Below are 21,082 nucleotides of genomic sequence, written 5' to 3'. Positions count from 1 at the left end.
TTATAATTAATATATATTTATTGAATTTCAGGTGCACATAAATATATATATATGTAAATAAAGTTTACATAGTCCCTGCCATTCTCAATTTTAAATATTGTGAGGAAGACAAACAATAATTTAACAGAATGCAAATATATGACTAGAAATTGGCACAAATCAAAGAAACACATTTCAGTATCAGGATGGAAGTGGGGTGAGGATGTGGCCTCCCTGATACTTAAAGTGCCTTCAAAAGGCAAGAAGGACATGAGACCTGGAGGGCAAGGCTTCTGTGAGCTGAGATTGTGTCACTGCACTCCAGTCTGGTTGACAAAGTGAGACCTTGCCTCAAAAAAATAAATAAAATTAAATAAGAACCATAAACCTGAGGAGAAGAGGAAGCTAGAAGGCTGAGGGAAATGGCATACTTAAAAGCCCTAAAGTGAGGAAGATCTCACTCTTTTTGAAGAATTGAGAGGTGACCAGTAGAGCCAGCAATACTGGACGAGAGGACGAGTGTTTAAGCTAAAGCTAGAATAATAAGAAAGGTCTCAGCATGTAGGACTTCAAAGTCCACAAAAAGAGCTTGAATATTGACGAGAGTAGAGGAAGAGGTAAACAATGCAGGATTCCACGTATCTGAACACAAATATTTCAGGCAAATAGTAAGAGCCACATCATTAATGGGGGATGGAAAATCTTTTCTCTCAGAATATAATAGAATGTCAATGAAGGAGAGGCTAACAAGAACGTCTATAACTTAAAGATCATCTAAGATTTTTATTAACAATTGATAGACAATTAGATTTATTATAATTAAGCTTCAGGTGCCCTTCAGTTACCTATGCAATTGTCCAATTATAAGAAGAATAAAAATGAAGAGGAGGAGGAGGAGGAAGAGGAAAAGGAGAAGGAAGAAAATAAAGGAAGCCTTATTTATTACAGTAACCCAGCACATAGCATTAAAACATGAGATGACAACATACTTCTTTTTGGATGCCAGTTTAGTATTAAACAGTTTCTTCCTCTACAGCTTCCATAGTGTAAAGAATCTCTCTGAAATAAATTGCAATTTTCCTGGGAGAGAAAAAAGTCCTAATGCATGTGCACTGTAGCTTAACATAAAGCACACCATCTGGTGCTTGCTTTTTATTTGGCAATGATCTATAATGACATATTATAACAGATTTTATCTGTTAATTACTAAGTAGCAAATGTGATTCTGCTCTCAAATTCAACAGAGCAAAATAAAACAGTTGCAATAATAGAAAAAGTGTTTCTCAAGAATTGAAAAATTCTTCAGAATTCCTACTCTGTTTCATATGATATTACTCTTACTTACTCTTAGTGTACAGATTTTATAACAGAGATTTAGAACATTTCTTATTGCATGCATTTCCATTTTTAATTTTTAGATGTTTTCATAAAGGTAAAGTCTCTACCATGTGTTAAAGAGACATAGTAAAATATTTAATTATGTATCTGACAAAATACTAAAATTTGTTTTATTTTTAGAATTTATGTAAATGTAGTTTTAAAAGAGTTTGTTTCTATTCTTAGGACACAGAAGAAATTGTAAATTTCTTTGAAATGTGAATTTTTCTTCAAAGATCTAGCAAAATGTAAAGAAATGTAAAGAGCCAAATTAGAAATGGTTAAGACATGATATCAAGACAGATGACCTGAACAGTTCCTCCTCAGGAACATTTTTAAAGAAATGTTTTGATAAACTAAACCTCCAAGTGCCCTTGATGTTTGCTTTTTTACCAGAAGTAGCAGACAGTTTGGAAATATATTTTCTTCACATGAAGCTGGATGGCTGGAGAACATTCATGGGAACACAGGTCAACATTTTCACTATTTTAAAAGACATCAATGACACTGATGGGTACCCTATCTGTTAGAAGTTGTCACTCGCAGGTTCAAGGCAAAGTAATTTTGTCGCCTTAAACCTTTAAGTTTAAAGAGTTGAACCAGAAATCATGAAGTTATATAGACAAATGGAAGGGGGTTTTCAAAGGTTATATGTCCAATCGAGCTGAATTTGATGCTAGCTCTACAAGGTATTGCGATAGTGAACTGTAGAATACAATTAAAAACATTTCAAATATTTTTACAATGGAGCTGAAAGAGGTAAGCACTTTCACAGGACTGGAAATCAAATAGCAAATTAGGCAAATTAACATGTTTTGTTGGGATTATGTGGATAGACTTTTAGTATATTTTAGCTACAGGCTAGTTTATGCTACTTCTTTTTCACTTATTTTTATCTATTTGCAATTTTTTTTCTTGATCAGTGAATCCCCAATGCTTAGCTTAGTAAACAAAGGCTTATAATATAAACAATATTTTCTATTAACTTGTGGAGCTAGGAGTAGCTATGAGGTTAATTGAAAACAAGCCAGTTACTTTAGTTACAGAATAACAAATCATTTTATTCACATTTAGAATCTAATTCTTAAAGAATGACCTAATAAAACACTGTAAAGAATTTTTCTGTGTTGTAAAATTAGTTATTAAAATCAAGATGAAAAAGCAATTACCATTGCTTTGATATAAACAATATTATCAACATATAAAAATATGTGAGATCCCCTAATCATAAGTGAAAGTCATCTATGTCTGTAATTGCTGTACTGGTTCAGTGTCATTTCACAATAAGCAGTCAATCACCAAATATTCTAGTCACACAAAAATAGATATTCTATCCTGTGGAAAAGCCACCTAATGGAACCCCTAAAATATATTCTCCATGTTTCCTGTCAGTAATACAACTGCCCTTACAACTAGCTATGAACATAAGACTAGACTCTGAAATGTACATTGAAATAATGGATTCAACTTGCCTAAAAAGAAACACCATTTTCATTTATGCCCACTTGCCCTTTCTTGCTGTTTAAAAATGGTAGTAATAAGAGCAGCCACTTTGGGACCAGAGATGGAAATCACTTGCTAAACCTGTCATAGCCACCTTATCACCGGGTGATCACATAGCCAGTGTCCAGATACATAAACTATATTTTCTTCAATCTATGGAATTTGTCATTAGCAGCTGTCATGAATCCTATTAAAAAGAACAAAAATTAAAAACAACAATTTAAAAACCCAAGAATTGGCCAGCACGGTGGCTCACACATGTAATCCCAGCACTTTGGGAGGCCGATGTGGGCAGATCACCTGAGATCAGGAGTTCAAGACCAACTTAGTTAACATGGCAAAACCTTGTCTCTACGAAAATAAATACCAAGAAATTAGCAGGGCATGATGTAGGTGCCTGTAATCCCAGCTGCTCAAGAGACTGAGGCAAGAGAATGGCTAGGACCCAGAGGTGGAGGTTGCTGTGAGCCCAGTCTGGGCAACAGAGAGGGACTCTATCTCAAAAAAATTATAATAATAATGAAAGCCCAAGAATCTTGGTCTTATAATTTACAATGACAGTTCAAATTTCATTTAGGAATTTCAGTTTTTTTAGTAACTGTAGGGAAATTCACTCAAGGTGATTTAAAAATTAATGCCAAGGACTTCAAACACTCATAGTCCATTTGCTATGTTCTCTATTGCAAAATAAAGCCAATCAAATGTGACCATCTGCTAATCTTTAAAAATTAATATCAAACTATACTCAAATTACAGAATAATTTGTTAATCATTTATGAAAGTGACAACTTAAACTATATTTCATATTAAATAATAAAATCTACTTGGATGAGATAAACCATTTTAAGACATCATTTTCAAATAATAAATAGCAATTTTAGTAACGTGCTCGTTAAGAGAAGAATTTTGTGTTCTGAAAGTACATATACAATTAATATTTTCAGTGTGGTTACAAACACTGTCAGACTCTTTTAATATTATTTCTGGGCCAGGTACGGTGGCATAGGCCCGTAATCCCAGCACTTTGGGAGGCCAAGGCGGGATCACTTGAGGTCAGGAGTTCATGACCAGCCTGGCCAACGTGGTGAAACCCCGTCTCTACTAAAAATACAAAAATTAACTGGTCATGGTGGTGGGTGCCTGTAATCCTAGCTACTTGGGAGGCTGAGGCAGGAGAGTTGCTTGAACCCGGGAGGCAGAGGTTGCAATGAGCCAGGATCATGTTGCTACAGTTCAGCCTAGGCAACAGAGCAAGACTCTGGCTCAAAAAAAAATTTGTTATTTCTTTTTTAAAGGTTATTTTCTCCTTATTATTTTCTGTACTTGTGTTTTCTCTTTCCTCCTTTGTTATACTTTATTGTTACCTCTCAGTTTGTCTTTTTAAATTTTATTCAAATAAATAATATTTTGATATATGAATTAAACAATTCATTTATCTATCTCAATTTTGTTTATATATTCATTATTTCTTAATGTTCCTTTTTCATTTAATTCTTTTTTAGTTTTTGACTTGGAAATAGAATTTACTTATTTTTGACTTTTTTGATAAAAGTATTACTGTGAATTTTCTCGTGATCACTGATTTAAATGTATTCCACAGATTTTCATATTTGGTGTTTTCATTACTATTATTATTTTTTTAAGAAATTCATTAGTTTGGTCTTGTACTACTTTTACCCAACAGTTATTTAAAAGGAGATATTTAGCATCTAGGTGCAAAGTATTTTTATTATGTCTTATATTGTTAAGAATTATTATTTTTATTGTTTTGATCTAAGAGTCTTGTTTGTAATATTTCCCCTCTATTTTTAAGAAAATATTGTTGCTTTATGATATTTTTATTATACATTATGTTTTTTTTAGTGTATGTCTCACATGCACCTGAGAAAAAGTTGTGTTTTTTATCATTTGGGTATAAGGGGTTTTTGTGTGTGTGTTTGCATGTGTATGGTCTACCTTATAGATTATGCTGCTTACAACTTTTATATATTTTCTTATTTTTTGTATACTTTATCACATACTGAGTTTAGCATGCTAAAGTAATTTATTTTTCATCTATCAATGCATTCTTTCATATCTCGCAGATTTTGCTTTATAAAAGCAATTGAATTATTTGGTGCATAGATATTTATAATTATGACATCTTCATTGTGTTTTATGTTTTTTAACAGTATGAATGTGTACATCTTTCTCATAATGTTTTTCACTTTGAATTCTACCTTATATCAGGATTGATACTTGACTGTAATTTTCATTTTAGCCTTTTAAAATTATTTGTTTTAGATGGTTCTCTTTTATTTATCATATAGATGGGTCCTGCTTTGTAAGATAAATTGAAAATTAAGCATTATTTCTTTTAGAGGTGAGTGAAGCCCACGCTAACTTTTTACGTGACTGATGTGTTTGGGCTCAGCTTGATATTATGTCTTATCCTTAGTATGTGCATTATATCATATTTCCTATGTCTTTAATCTCCATGATGTTTTATTGTGTATTAATCCAAGAGTTTTGTTTGTAATATTTCTACTCTATTTTTCAGAAAATATTCTTGCTTAGCAATATTTTTATTATACCTTACTACATGATCTTTTTTAAAATATACGTCCCATGTGCACTTGAGCGAAAGTTATGTTTTATAACACTTGGGTATGAGGGGTTTTCTGTGTATGTCTGCATGTGTATGGCCCACCTTACAGATTATGCTGCTTACAAATCTTTACAATCTTTTTTTAAAAAAAAATCCGCTAAGTATTTAGGAAGGCTTGGATTTTCTTCCTCTAGAGGTTACCTGTATACTGATGCTCTTTTAATGTCCTTATTTATGATTTTCTAATCTAAATCTTTACTGTGTTTTTAGTTTCTAGCGGCAATCTTTAATTACTCACTGTTTTATTTACTCTAATTTTTATTTCCTCACCCTTCACCTCTCATTTTATGTGTGTTATTTCTGCTTTGCCAAAATATCCAACACATGGCATATGGTCTGTAACAAATTATTCTTTCATTTATGCCCTAATTTTCCTTTTAGTCTTAGATCTACAAGTAGGTGTAGTAAATGTTCACCATTAGTACTGCTGCTAAAATTTCCACACACAACCCCCTCCCCGTGCTCTCTCTTATTGAATGAATTTCATGTTCTCATAGACTATGTAAGAAAGGTCCTGGCCGGGCCAGGTGGCTCACGCCTGGAATCCCAGCACTTTGGGAGGCTGAGGCAGGTGGATCACGAGGTCAGGAGATCAAGACCATCCTGGCCAACACGGTGAAACCCCATCTCTACTAAAAATACAAACATTAGCTGGATGTGGCGGCACACGCTTATAGTCCCAGCTACTCGGGAGGCTGAGGCAAGAGAATTGCTTGAACCAAGGAAGTGGAGGTTGCAGTGAGCCAAGATTGTATCACTGCACTCCAGCCTGGTGAAGAGTGAAACTCCATCTTAAATAAATAAATAAATAAATAAAACAAAATAAAAGAAAAAAAGGAAAAGGTCCATGGATATTGAAATCCTTGACCTCTTAAAACTATTTTTCTATGTCCTTGATACTTGAAAGAAATCATACCTGGATATATATCAACCATTATGTCTGTATTCTTTCCTTAAGTTTCTTGAAAATTCTTCATCATTTTTGCATTGTCTTGTGTGTCGTTTTTAAAACTCCGAAGCCATTATAATTCTCTTTCCCTGGTTATTTGATCTTATTTGTCTTGATATTCTGAGGATTTTGTTGTTGTTTTTATCTGCAAAGTCTAAAAGTTTTACTAGAATATGTCTTGGAATGATTGTGTGGATTAGTTTTCCCTGGAGCATCATAATTTCTTTCAGTATAGATTAGGGTCTCTTTTTATTTCTGGAAAATATGATTATAGTCACAGACTAATTTCGTTCCTTTTTTTGTTTTCTTGTTTATTATCTTCTATTAAGCATATATTATTTCTTCTTTTCTTTTCTTGCATTCTAATATATTTATCTCTGACCTTTCATTTGTGATTATTTTTGTTTTATTATCCTGCTTTTATTTCATAACCCTCATTATGTTTTCTTTTTAAAGCAAATTTTAATATACAAAAAATATTTAAACATCACCAAGAAAAAATGAAATTTAACCAAGCAACCAAATGGATAAAATATATGAATATATAATTTACAAAAAATAATGATGAATATATTAAATGAGAATATCAGTGACTATGTATTCTTGAGGAGGTATGCCCTCTGAAAAACTAGTATTTTACAACTGTATGAAAGAATATTAATTGCTAACAGAGGAGAACTTGTGAGTAAAGATCGATAAGAAGGATTATGCAAGGATTAAAAATGTTATGTTTAAAATCATTTTTAGTTCTTATCCTCCTTTGATTGTAAATTCTAAAGAAAAAATTTCAGTCTTTACTGTAACTCTGCAGTATGATGTGTACACTGTAGATGTCTGCATGTGTATATTAAACTTTGTATTTTGTAATAAGTAAGTTGATAAAACAAAAATGGTATAGAGAATATCTCATCTATGCACTCTTTATGTAGATTCACCTGTTGTTTACATTTTACCTCATTTGTTTTATTAGTTTTTTCTTCTCTTCCTCTTTCCGTTTTTTCCTTCTTTCCTTTCTTCCTCTCTTTCTCTCTCTGTCTATCTATCTATATGCAGCCTTAAATTTATGTTTCTCATTCAAATTTATTCTTTCTAGGTTACTTTGTAACTTCATACTTATTTCTAATCTGATTTTATCATTCCTTCTATTTATTTTCTTGATTCAATTAAATTTGTTTTATTTCTTCCTGTTATTAACATTATATTTTAGATTTTTGATTTCTGATTCAAGATGATTTTTCAGATCTATAAACACTTGTTATAAGATTTGCAATTCTATTTACAGTATATATTTCAGTTTTCTTCTGCTTGACCATGTGTTACTTTTTTTGGCGGGGGAGGGCTTTTTGCCAGCTTAATTGTATAACTTTATATTTTTCATTTTAGCTTTGTCACCATTTTCAGAGAAGAATGTTTGATATTCTGAATCTTTATTGGCAAGACTGGTAATCTGTTGTTTTATAAGGATCTTGGTTCAAAAATCACCCACTTTTTTCTCTGTAACCAAGTATAAGTTTGTATTAGACTTTTCTTAGGAGGAGTGAAGAAGTGAGGAACACGTTGTATGTTTTTAATTTTTTTTAATTTTCTATTGCCCTGAAAGTAATATTTCTTTCCACTTGCTCTTTTGTGATTCATTCTTCTGCTCCAAAAGAATGCTTTTCCATTTTTATCAACTCCTTTCACTTTGTTCCTCCACTCCTAGGAGATTGCCTTTTCATCCAACATGCCCTTATACCTTGTCAGTTCTACACCTGCAATCTCTATTTCACATGTTGGATAATCTTCCATTCTCTGCTGATGGCTCAGGATTAATTTTAGACCCTGCTAATTGCCCTCTCCCCCGTTCCATGGAGGTAACTTGCTCTCATTTGTTGGTGTTCCTGAATATTTCTGTTTGCTTGATGTTTTTCTTACCCATACATAGTTTAAGATTTGGATTTTTTTGTAGTTATAATGACAGTGTGATTTTTATGTAATTGCGTTTGTTCCTTTCTTATTTATGTAGTTTATTTGAATGAGATTTTAAATTATTGGATTTAAAGGCTGCTACTGCCTCAGCTACCAAAAGGTCTTGCCAATTTACTAGATGCAGCTGTGTGGGAAGAAAACTAGGGAGTTAGACTTGAGAGGCATGAAAGGCAGAGATAAATTTAATTTCTCTGCTATGTTTCATTTTTGTCTCAAATAATGTGTTGCTTTTTACTTCAAGCTTTTAGAGTAAAACAATGGATTATTCTCAGGTTGACAGAGAAATAACTATAGTTTGGGTTTCACATAGGGTTTCTCTAGTTTTTAAAAATGCAAGGGTAAAATAGAAATATCTTAATTGCTATTAGGTTACAGAATTAAAGTTTCAGAGACGAATAGAAATATCTTAATTGCTATTAGGTTACAGAATTAAAGTTTCAGAGACATATATGTGTATGGCTAGGTGTGTGTGTACACATGTGTGAAATATATGTTAACACAGCTCTCTAGTATTTCTCTATAGGGTTGACTTGTTTTAATCAACTCAAAAGGACGAAAGAAATGCCTTTTGCAATTTGTTTCTTATATTAAGTATTAACTTATAGGATGATTGTAAGTAGTCTACTAATTCTTCAAATTTATAAATACATTGTTTTCAGAAGCAACATAAATATTGTTCTCTCTCACTGTATAAATTAGGTTCTGGGCAAGAAACAGCCTGCATTGAAACTGCAGGCTTTGAGGAGGTCAGGGAAAAACTATTGTGGGAGGAATTAAGGAGATCTTAAAAAGATAGTAGGACTACAGAGAATGGTAAGAACAGGAAGCCTTCACAATATCCAGGCAAATAGAGTAGCTGTATGGAAAAATTTGCCTGACACAAACTATGGCTGATAACAGAGAAAACAGCAAAAACAAATACGACCTATAAGGAAGACAGCCAGAAAAATAATTACCCTAAATCCAGTTTTCACCTTCCCTTCCCTATCTCCCACCTCCTACTTATTCCTCTTATTAGTCAACCCAAACCAAAAACAGAATGTTAAAACAGTCCATTGATGTAGTTCATATAATTAATGTACTGAGAAGTCAGTCTTAGGGACAAATAAAAGAGACACATTGTACTCACACAAGTTTGTATTATTATGGAAAAACTTACTGTGAGTATTGTAACAATATCAAACAAACAATATCAAACAAAGTGCAATCTCAGTCAGAATAAAACCTTGCAATAAATCCAACATTATTAGAGCATATAGCTCTAATTAGAAATCTACACACACAATTCCATAGAAGACAAATTCACAGAAAGGGTTTGAGAGGCCCATAGAATCTCTAGCCAGGTTGATTGATAAAGCTATTTCCATGTAGGAAGCCAGTCCATAAATACATGGAGAGATGGCTGGGTTTTACTCCAAGATAGTTGACTAGATGGAACCAGGAAGAATATCTCCCACTGAGGGACTGGGAGAACTGGAAGACTGGTGCCTTCCTAGCCAATCTTCAGAGGGAAGGCGTTGAGAGCAGATGGAGGGAGATGACACACATGCTGAAGAGGAGGAAGTTGGGAACCCTGAAAGCCAAAGATATCATAAGAAAACTACAGGTCAAATCTCCGATTAATATAGATGCAAAGTTCTCAAGAAAATATAGTTACATACTGCATAATGACATTGCAGTAAACAACAGACTGCTAATATATAATGATAGTCTGTAAGAGTGTAATGGAACTGAAAATTCCCATCTCTTAGTGATGTCATAGCCATCATCACATTGTAGTATAATATGTGTTTGTTTTGATGTTGATTTAAACAATTCTACTGTGCTGCCAGTCATATAAAAGAATAGTACTTTCAACTATATATATTACACAATACTTGGTCATGATAATAAATGACTGTTATTGGTTTATGTATTTGTATACCATACTATAATTTTTATTTTTTATTTTCATTTTAAAGTGTATGCCTTCTGCTCATACTATTTTTTAAGTTAACTGTAAAACAGCCTCAGATAGGTACTTCAGTAGGTATTCCAGAAGAATAATTGATATCATAGGAGATGACATGTCCATGCTTTTATTGCCCCTTAAGACTTTTAAGTGGGACAAAATGTGAAGGTGGATGACAACAATGTCAATGACCTTGACCCTGTGTAGTGTAGGCCTTGGCTAATGTGTGTGTTTGTGTCTTAATATTTGACCGAAAGTTGGAAAAGTAAAACAATACAAATTTAAATAGAAATAAGCTCACAGAATATTAAAAACAAAATATTTTTGTACAATTGTGCAATGTGTTTGTGTTTTAAGCTAAGCGTTACTACAGGAGTCAAAGTTTAAAAATTTAAGGTTAATTAAGTGAAAAAGTTATGGTATGCCAAGGTCAATTTATTATTAAAGAAAAAATATTTTTTCATAAGTTTAGTTTGTCCTAAGTTTACAGCGTTTATGAAGTCTGTAGTAGTGTACCATAATGTCTTAGGCCTTCACAATCACCCACCACTTATTCACTGACTCACCCGGAGAACCTCTAGTCCTGTAAGCTCCATTTGTGCTCTACATAAGTGTATCGTTGTTTTGAATACTATATTTTACTATACTTTTTCTGTGTTTAGATACACATCCTTAGCATTGCGTTATGATTGCCTATAATATTCAGTACAGTAGCAGAGTGGATAGGTTTGTAGCCTAGGAGTAAAAGGTCTAATATGGTCCACAAAAACATTTTGTTTTACAAACATTATGTTGGAAATATTCAGGAATTTAAATATAATTAGACTGGGTATGCCCTCTCAAGTGATTTATAGGCCCCAACACTTTATTTTGTCTCAGACTCTACCCAATTCAACCCTCCACATCACTAGGTCCTTGCAGATGGTCAAGATAGTAATATTTAACAAGAAAAAATATATTGTGTTTAAATAAAATAAAATGTTAGAAATTAAATGAATTCAATCATTAATTAAGCAACAAGTAAGAAATATCTCTTATCAATTAGATAAATATTTGATTCAACAAATTTTAAAAGAAATATTAAGATGTGAGTAACTAAAAAGCAAAGGAAGTTAAAACTTTCATAAAGTATAAAATTGCACTTTTCAGTATGAACTAGATAATATTAACAGTAGACCATGAAATAAAACAATAAAAAGCAGTTTGTTTTTAGTAAGTACAATACATTCTATTTTACATCCAACAAATTCTGTTATGAGTATATTGCCTTTCAAAGGTAGAATAGAAATGGGATTCAATGAATTTGGCTGTTGGGAATGACATATGTAGCCTTCAAGCTAAGTCTCTATATCAGTTCTAGTTCTGCTCAAATCACTGTAGTAGCTGAATGTTGTAGGTATCTGACAGCTCTTCTAGAATTAGTAAGACATATTTTGTCAGTCTCACTTCACCAGTTCCTTGCAGACAGGGGTTAACTTCATGAAAACAATATCCAAAATGCCATGCCAATGTCACTTACATAATGTACATTCCCTTCTCACCAACAAAATAATATTGTGTATCTAAATAAAACCAATGATAGCTTTTGATTGAGGGGTTTGTATTGCCTTTTTAAATTAGGAAAAATTATGTCCTTAATATATAACAAACTAAACTCAAGGTCAAACTGTGACTGTTGCTTACAGAGATGCCTGATTGTATGTTTGGTGTCAGAGTTCATGGAGACTTTGACAAGAATATATGAGATTTGTCTTTATTTTATTACCAATCCGAGTGAAAAATAAAATAAATGAAATATAATAAATTGATTAAGAGAGTTAACTCAAAAATTTTTAAAGCAGAATTTCTTTGTGGTGATGGCAGATCAGTGTGTGATTCTGTAATGATATCAAGAAATAAAACAACTTTTCATGTTCTATCTAAGAAGGCACTACCTCTAAACATGTTCTACATGTTTCTTTTTTGCTAATTTTATTCATTGCTAGTAAGGTCATATTTATCTGACCTATTCTTAGAATAAATATGACTGGAGATTTTCAAATGGATAAAAAATGCATCTACCTGCTGTTAGTTGCCACCATCATGCTACTTGCAGAACAAACAGCTCACACAGCTATACATTCTAATATTGTGAATGTGAACTTGAAATTATGAATCCAGAGGGAGAATTTGAAATTCAGTAATCTTCTAACCCAGCTTCTGTTTCCTAGCAGTTTTATTTTAAAAAACAATTCATAATTTAAGTTAGGTTCAAAGCTACTCTTCTCTGTATTAATGGCAGTGAGATAACAGAAAGTTGTAAGTATACTATCATCATGTAAATTCCAAAATATTAAATCAAATATAGGTATATGCTTGCCCTGCAGAGACATTCTTTAAATGATATATTCTTCTGCTTCAATACAACACTGCCATGCAAACCTTCGAACCCTCTCTCAGCCTATGCAATATTCCCATTCCTGAAATTATACCATTTCACTTGTGCTTATTCTAAACTCCAGACAGCCTCTTATCATAGACTAATAATATAATTGATGGGTTCCTAAAACCCACTCTTTAACCCTGAATCTGCTGAAGTGCTTCAAGTTAAGTAAAATCTGGTTAGCCCAATGAATCAATTATTATCAGCATGCAAAATATTCTAGTTAAAAAAAAATTCTATATTATTTTGTTGATTTTTACACAGTAGATTGAAATCAAAAGTATTTTTTGAAAAGAAATATACACACATATAAACACATTCACTATAAAACTAGAAAAAGAAAACCAATTTTCACCTCAATATTGTGCACTAAAACAGAAATCCCAAAGAACCCAAGGAAGCAGTAAAATTCAGTCTGGTAGTGGTTTGCTTTGTCTTCTGCAGTATGTTAGCAAGATATTAGTGGGATTTATGGTCCACAGTCTTGGAGATTGTTAAGGTCTATAAAATTTTTATGAAAAGGTTTACATGAACTTGGATATCTTACTAAATATTCAAAGAACAAAATTTAGTACACAAAATACAAAATGAAATTTGAATATCCTAATGGAATTATGAAGCATTTAGAGGGTATTATGATGCTTCATTAAGACAACAGTTTATGTCTCAACATGTGTAATAATTTTCAAATATAATTTCTACCAAAAAATAGCACTGAAGCCCTACATTTTTGACAATCAGGAAAAAAATAAACTCAGAAATGCATTGCTCTAGAAAGTGGAGGTGGGGATGTAGCTTTCCTGTTTGTGCTGAAACTTGTTTGACACCAGCATTAAAGGAGCAAGTAAAAAACTGCATTATCTTTAGAGACATCTGACTCTAACTTATCTAGGAAGACCAGATTGGAGCACTCCTTTATTGTGTTTCTCCACCCTTGTTAAAAATTCCACCAACTAGAAAATTCCTATCAGTTGTAGGACAAATAAATACAACCTTATTAGTCTTTAACAATTTAAAGTTATATATTGCTCATCTCAAATACCTGAAAATGTTTAAATCAGCTTCGTGAAGCAAACTTTAGCATTTCCTAAAGGACACAAAGGCACTTTGCAGCATATACATACTGTTTATTCAACCATAAACACTTACTGAAAACCTGTTGTTTGCCAAACACTGTAAGAATTTTCAACAAAGGATGAGTAAATTGACAGACTCTCAGATTAACTAGATAAGTGGAAATATAGACACAAGAAAGAGTAATTATGATAAAATAAAATCCCAAATGACAGTCCACCCTTAAATTTTCCAGATTTGTAGAGATACAGACAAAAGAAAATAGTAATTACAATGTGCCAAATTCACTATATAAGAGAAGTATGAGAAGAATGATATTATTTAGGCTGGCAGTGCTCTCCAATACAAGTGCAATTGAAATTTTGGGAGAAATGGTTCTTTGTATTTCTTGGGCATTAAACCTTGGATATTATGGAATATAGTCTCCCAGTAGCATTCCTCAATCATCATGAGAATCATCTTGATACCTGTAAAAGCTCCCTCTCGTATGTCCAAATGCCTTCTGAGAGAGTGAGATCATCTCCTTTGAAAGCCACTATTAGTAGATAGTATACTGCTATAGTATATATACTGATGCTATCAAACCCTCCCAGTACCAATTCTACAAGAAGAAAATACCTAGGAATCCATTTAGGTTTATCTGTAATTTCTTGTATTCATGTGAGGCTACACTGTCTATGAAAATCTTACTTAAAAGCCAGATTATTAAGATACATATAATTCACTTTGAATATCTCAGCATAAGTAATATGATGTTATGTATATATTTACATTGAATTCTAGGTGCAGTGAGTTGCAATAATCAGGAATTCACACAACAAAGACTGTCAGTTATTCTTCTTATCAGAAAATCTTTCGGTAGCTACAAGAAGAGCTTTAGTTTAGCTTCTATCAGCACCAGAGGCTTTGCTGATCAATGGAGTGGCCTAAAAAAATGGGTTTTCACTAGGCCGTATAGTGGTGGTCAACATAATGGATTAGAAACACTTCCCATCTTTGCGAAAGAAGAATGATCTCCATAGCAAACTGACATAGGCCAACCTGAACGTGCCTTACATATACACTAGAGAACTTTGAGGAGGGCAGAGATTTAGCTATTTCATTACAACTTTTCAACTATGCTACAATAAATGCATGTCTTAAACCAAATTTTGCCACACATATAAACATTTATTAAGCAATCATTCATCAGAAAGCAGGCACAAACAATTTATAGAACCTATTCTATTAGGTATATTATTTTCCAGCTCTCTATCATTTTATGTTCTCTGATCAGCTCTTTGGATGAAACGTTCCCTAGAGTCAGATATGACAACATTCCAAAGGCAGAACTCTATTACACTTTTTAAGAGGCATCAGGGAGTCAGAAATCCTCCTAAATAGTGGCACAGGCATATTTAGGAATCAAGCTTGAGGTCCTAGATCCACAGAGTTCTTACAACCTGGTCATAGGAAGTTAAGGAATATCTAATCTGCATATCTTGAATACCTCTAACTATCTATTCCAATTTACTATGCTAGTTAACAGTCTGATAGTTAAGATAATTGTTAATAGGCCATTGCTTCCAACAATAAAATCAATTTTTGACATTCACTGTTCTAATGTAAAAAGAACAAAATATTGTTATAGACAACAGTATCTCTTGAAGTTACCTCCAGTGAAACACATTAAGCTGATCACCCACAGAATATAGGTTAGGACAACTGACTGCATCTGAATATGAAAATGAAGTGTAATATATCATAGTTGCCTAAGTTGAATTATTTTAAAGTGAACTATTGAAATCATAAAAACACTCTAGGTTTAATTCCTGTACCCATTCATGCAGTTGAAAGATGTAATTGTTGGACATGAACTTAAAGAATGCTGACTTTAGAATATTTTTATGTATGCTTTGAATGAACCTTTTATATAAATTGTGATTCAACATCTCAAACAATAGAAAGCTGAAAACTTTACTAAAGTTACTCAATAAAATAGTTTGTACGAATCTTTTCTGCCTGCTCAGTAATGAAGATTTATATATGTGGAAGAATTTGGTCTCAGTGTTAATTACTGTCTGAAAGTAAGGTTCAAACTATCTGAAAGTAGAGAAACAGCCAGCACTCATCTAATTATTGCCAATAACTGTTATCGGACTGGGAAAACCTAGTAGATACTCATGACAAATTGGTCTAAGTCTGATTGCAAAGTGTTACATAAACTATCATGAAATAACAATATGTCTATAGCAAATGGATAAATGAAAAAAAAAGTCAATGGCAAAAATTAATGACTTAAAGTTAAAACTTCTAATTAATTGAAGTCATATAAAAGTTATTTTAGGAATCTTTGCAGCCCATTTCTACACTACCCAAATAATCTGTTTTGGAATTAAAGTAAAATAAAATAGCATCAACATTCTTCCCGATATGTGCAGTCCCCCATCTTGTGATTGTCTATTCACTTATTGTTCCAATCTCAAATAGATAAAACTTATGCCAGACTCTGAGATACGCCATGTCTTGAGTAAAAAGACAATACACAGCCCTGAAAAGGTAAGTAGTGTAGTAAGAAAAAAATTGTTTTAAAAGGAGGTAATGGAATTTCTGTACCTATAAGAATTTTATATTTAATGGAAAATATGTTAATAAGTTTTTTGGAAAGAGTTCTCAAGCAATCTTGAGAACATGGATAACAAGATAAATGTAGAAGCAGAGAAGCAAAGAGCAATTAAGTAATACATTGGAATAACCCACGAATGATGTTCAACATGGCTTTTTAACTTGTTTATGCGTTGGTGATAAATCCCAAAGAGTTTTGGCTCAATGTGTTGTTATTTTATTGATTGTGGCCATTTGTGTGTTTTGTGAGCATGCATATGGATAGTTCATAACTAGAGGATCTCATAAGCTTAGGCATATCTGCATCTAGAAATTGGAGCCAGTTGTTTTAGTCCAAAGACTGCTTATGAAATTTTCATGTTACTGTAAACCCAATTTTATATAAATATTGGATCATTTAATCAAATATGAGTATGAAATGAATCATATTAACATGAAAGTGTAAGTTGAGAGCTTCAAGAGTCTTAGGGAAAGAATCCGTTGCTAAAAATGTCAGAAGTAATAATTCATCAAAATTCCATGCTTTATATGATGTCTGTGTTAACCAATAAACTTTATGTCCCAATCAGAGTAACTTAGAACTTTTATCTTAGTACGAGATAAAAAAATACTTCTTGATTTGTATTCAGCTGATTTCTACACAAACAGAGAAAACAAACACAATCTATACCAATGTACTTACCTTAGTATAATTCAATTTTCTATTCTTTAAAACCATCCTGGCCATATAAGTCAATTTCCTCAGAGAAACATGTTAAGCAGTGATAATTTTTGATACAACAACAAAAATTCCTGAAACCAATACTGTTGAAACCTAGTGTCTAGTCTGTTTGTACTCCTGTAACAAAATATCTGAGATTATATAATCCATGAACAATATAAATTTATTCTTACAGTTCTGGAGGATGGAAAGCCCAAGATCAAGGTTCCAGCCAGTTTGGTGTCTGGTGATGACACAGTCTTCTGCTTCCAAGATGGTGCCTTGTTGCCACATCTTCCAGAGGGGACAAATGCTGTGTCCTCACATGGGGGAAGGGACACAGAAAGGCTAATACTTTTCCTGAAGTCCTTTTATAAACACCCTAGTCCCTTTCCTGAGGGCTCCACCTTCATGACTTACTCACCAGCTAAAGACCTCATCTCTTATTATTATTACATTGGTTATTAAGTTTCAGTATATGAATTTTGGGGAACACATTCAGATCCTAGCACTTAATTTCTCATCTAAGCTACCATATGTGATATTGTCTTATCATCAGTACTAATGAGAATTTAATTAATTCATTCCTACTTAGGTAACATTTTTTTTTCTTTTTTTAACCCATAGTAGTAGCTACAAATTTTACCACAATCAGTTCAATTTGTTAATGTCCGCCTCACCTGCTTTAATATTAGTCTTCCTATTTTCTTGATGCAGACTTTCCTTTTTTCCTCTATTCTTGGTCTCTACCTCCCTACTCCCATAAACAGTTCTATTGCCTCTTTGGGAATTTTAGTCCTTTAATGCTTCCATAACTTTCTTATAACTTTAATCAATCACCCCTTCTCTTTTGATTCCTTCTCCTGATTTTATAACTATACCCACTATCAAATTACATTATTGAATTAGACACCGTAATTTCTGTCTCACAGAAAAAAATCTACATTTTTTATTCATTCCCAAACTTTGAAACAGTAGTCTCCACCAACTGATCTCTGTTCATTGCCTCTCTTCAATTCTTCTAGTATGTCTTAAATAAACATTTCTATTACAATTTCTCACCAAAGACTTTCCAAGTATTAGATTGTTGGCATCTTCTTTGTCTTCATCTAAATATTTCTTTTCACCTTCCCACACTGTTCACCGTCATCTTCTTTAAACTTCCATCTTTTCCTGTCATTCCATACACAATGTTTCTAATCTCTTCTACAATTCTGGTTTATTTTTTTTTCTGTTTCATTCCCCAATTGCCCTTCCTTATTCCATCTTTAAATCTTGGTGTTCCCAAGTGCTCAAATGCTTTTAATCTCATTATTCTCTATATTTTTCTTTCCTTACCAAGAACACATCAATTAACATGGTTTTAACTATCAAAATTTTAACTTTTAAAGTGGTATTTCCTGCTGTAGGCTCTTTTAAATTCCAGACTTGTGTTGTCCCCACCACCAAGCCCTTAAATACAAATAAGCCAAACAAAATATATTATTTCTTAACTAAATCTCTTTTAAATGTCAAGGGTGCTCAGCAGCTGCCAGGAAGCCAATTTCCAATCTATAAGGGAAGTCAAAATAACACTATAAATACAAGATAGATAATATTGAATTTCCAGAACTCTACATGATTGAAAGTAGTATTTCATAAGACATTAGAGGGTTGAGACAAGATTGCCCTCAAAGATCTATGTTTCAATAGTTACTGATATTTGTTAAGCTGTTTCCTGTAATGAATGTGTCCATCCAGCTACCAAGCTCATTTTACTGACTAGGATGTAAAAGCTAAGGCAGTACCACAAGAAATCTTCCTTTTTTACTTCATCCCAAACCAGCATTCAAAGTCTTCTCTAATTAAAAGGTGGAAAAAAGCATTTAAAGAATATAGGTTTCAAAAGATACCAAATCAGTTAAATTTGTTAGGGCTCTCAGATCTTTTTCTGCCACAACTTTCTCTTCTTGAATTCTCTTTGTTAATGTCATCACCATCCATCAAATCTAAGAGAGAAAATTGCCTAGTCTTAAGTTCTCATTTTCACCATTCCAAATACAATTATAACTGCTCGCAAGTTTTGTTCATTCTACTTTTTAAAAATCCCAATTCCTATCCATTATAATGAATAAGTCCTTAACATATATACCCATCATTGTAATAGGTTATTGATTGCATTGCTCTTTCTTCATACCATGCTGACATGGCTACTTGTGATACTTTCAAAAACACTATTGTGTTAAAAAAAAAAAAATTGTGGAAGGCTTCCACCTAAAATATAACAGTGATTAAAAATTATCTAAATAATTAAGTTCAAATTTCTTAGCTATTCTCTATACCTCCTTTGTATGCAAATAACCCCAGCAATCATGTCCAAGCTCAAGAAGTACCTCCTCCAGATTCACATATTTTTCCACACACTAGAAAATAATCTCACTCTTCTAAACTTCTTAGAATTTATTTTTACCTTTCTCATTGTGCCCTTTACTTACAATTTGTTTTGTAATTATTTAAATGTATTTTCTGTGTACATAAGTCATAATGTTGAACACCTTTAAGGACTGTGCCTTTATTCATTTTATGCACTCAAAAGTTTGTTGAATGAATAAATCAATGTTTAATTTTACATTTGGGATATAAGTGTGTAGGCTTAAAACATTACTCTGAGAGTAGAATGATTGATATACATGATAAGTAGAAAATTATGAACACAAAGACTAGTTGGGAGGTTTCTGAGACACTCTGGCAAAAGGTCCTGAACAAATATATTTAAAAAGTATGAATCTCATTATATCATCCATATTTTACTGTTCAGTTGCTTTAAAAGAAATACTATTGTCATAAATTGTCTCATAAATTTAAAGGACTAATATCATTATGCTTGGAAAGTTGACTCTAGTAAATTACATAAGTCCTGGTTATCATTCTAAAGTACATTTAAGTTCTAAGAAAATATCATATTTTCTCCTGTTATATATCTTAGCAACCAAATGAGAACTGCAGTAATCATTACCCCTGTCTCAAACTCTATAACTCTGTGACATCTGACTCATCTTTTTTTCATTGCACAGCAGGTCAGAAAACTGGAAGGCTGGGTTGATGACAGTTGTATCACAACCATTAAGACGAAATAAGACAAACTATTCATCCAAAGAATAGCAACAACAAAAAGAAAATTGTTGGGTTTCAAAAGGCTCAATACTGATAGCCCAAGTCACACAGTAGTCTCCTCTTGAAGACTACTATTTTTTACAGTCTTCTCTTGAAATTTCATTGTACAATAAGTAGAAAAAGCCAAGCAGATGGCCCCAGGATTGTCAGGAAATTATTCTGTGTTTCATGAGAGTAGTGATTCTAGGTTGTATACATTCTGTATTCACCTTTCTCAGAAAGATTCCATGTGCATGAAACACTCCTATTCTAATACTGAAGGAAGCTGGCTCTATTGGACTAGAGATATCCAAATTATAATGTTATACAAAAAATATTGATGCAAATAAAAGCTGAATGAGTTCACAAATAAAGCAGTAAACTAGAATCATATCTTTGCATGGAAATAACTCCTACCATGCATGTAATGTATTACAAGCCCAGAGCTACATTTAGAATTTCTCAATTAACAATTTTGTAATTATTCTATATTATACAGAAGTTATTTCTAAAAATGTATGTCAATTACCTATACCTACTCTTTATGTCTACCATTTCACTGGAAGCTGATAAAGTACAGAAGAATCATGATCAGAACAGCATGGTTTTTCTTTCTTTTTCTAATTTCTTCCACACACAAAAAAACTTAGAACAACTCTGGTATTCTGGTTTCAAAGATAGTGTCTGGCTTCCATTAACAATGAAATTAGAATGGCATTATTATCATATACGTCATTTTGGAATCTCTTTTTCCCTTTGCCCTAATCCTCATGTTT

Source organism: Aotus nancymaae, unplaced genomic scaffold (assembly GCF_030222135.1).
Source record: "Aotus nancymaae isolate 86718 unplaced genomic scaffold, 86718_ANA_hifiasm-v0.15.2.pri h1tg000014l, whole genome shotgun sequence".
Taxonomy (NCBI): Eukaryota; Metazoa; Chordata; class Mammalia; order Primates; family Aotidae; genus Aotus; species Aotus nancymaae.
Note: the sequence above shows the minus strand (reverse complement) of the source record.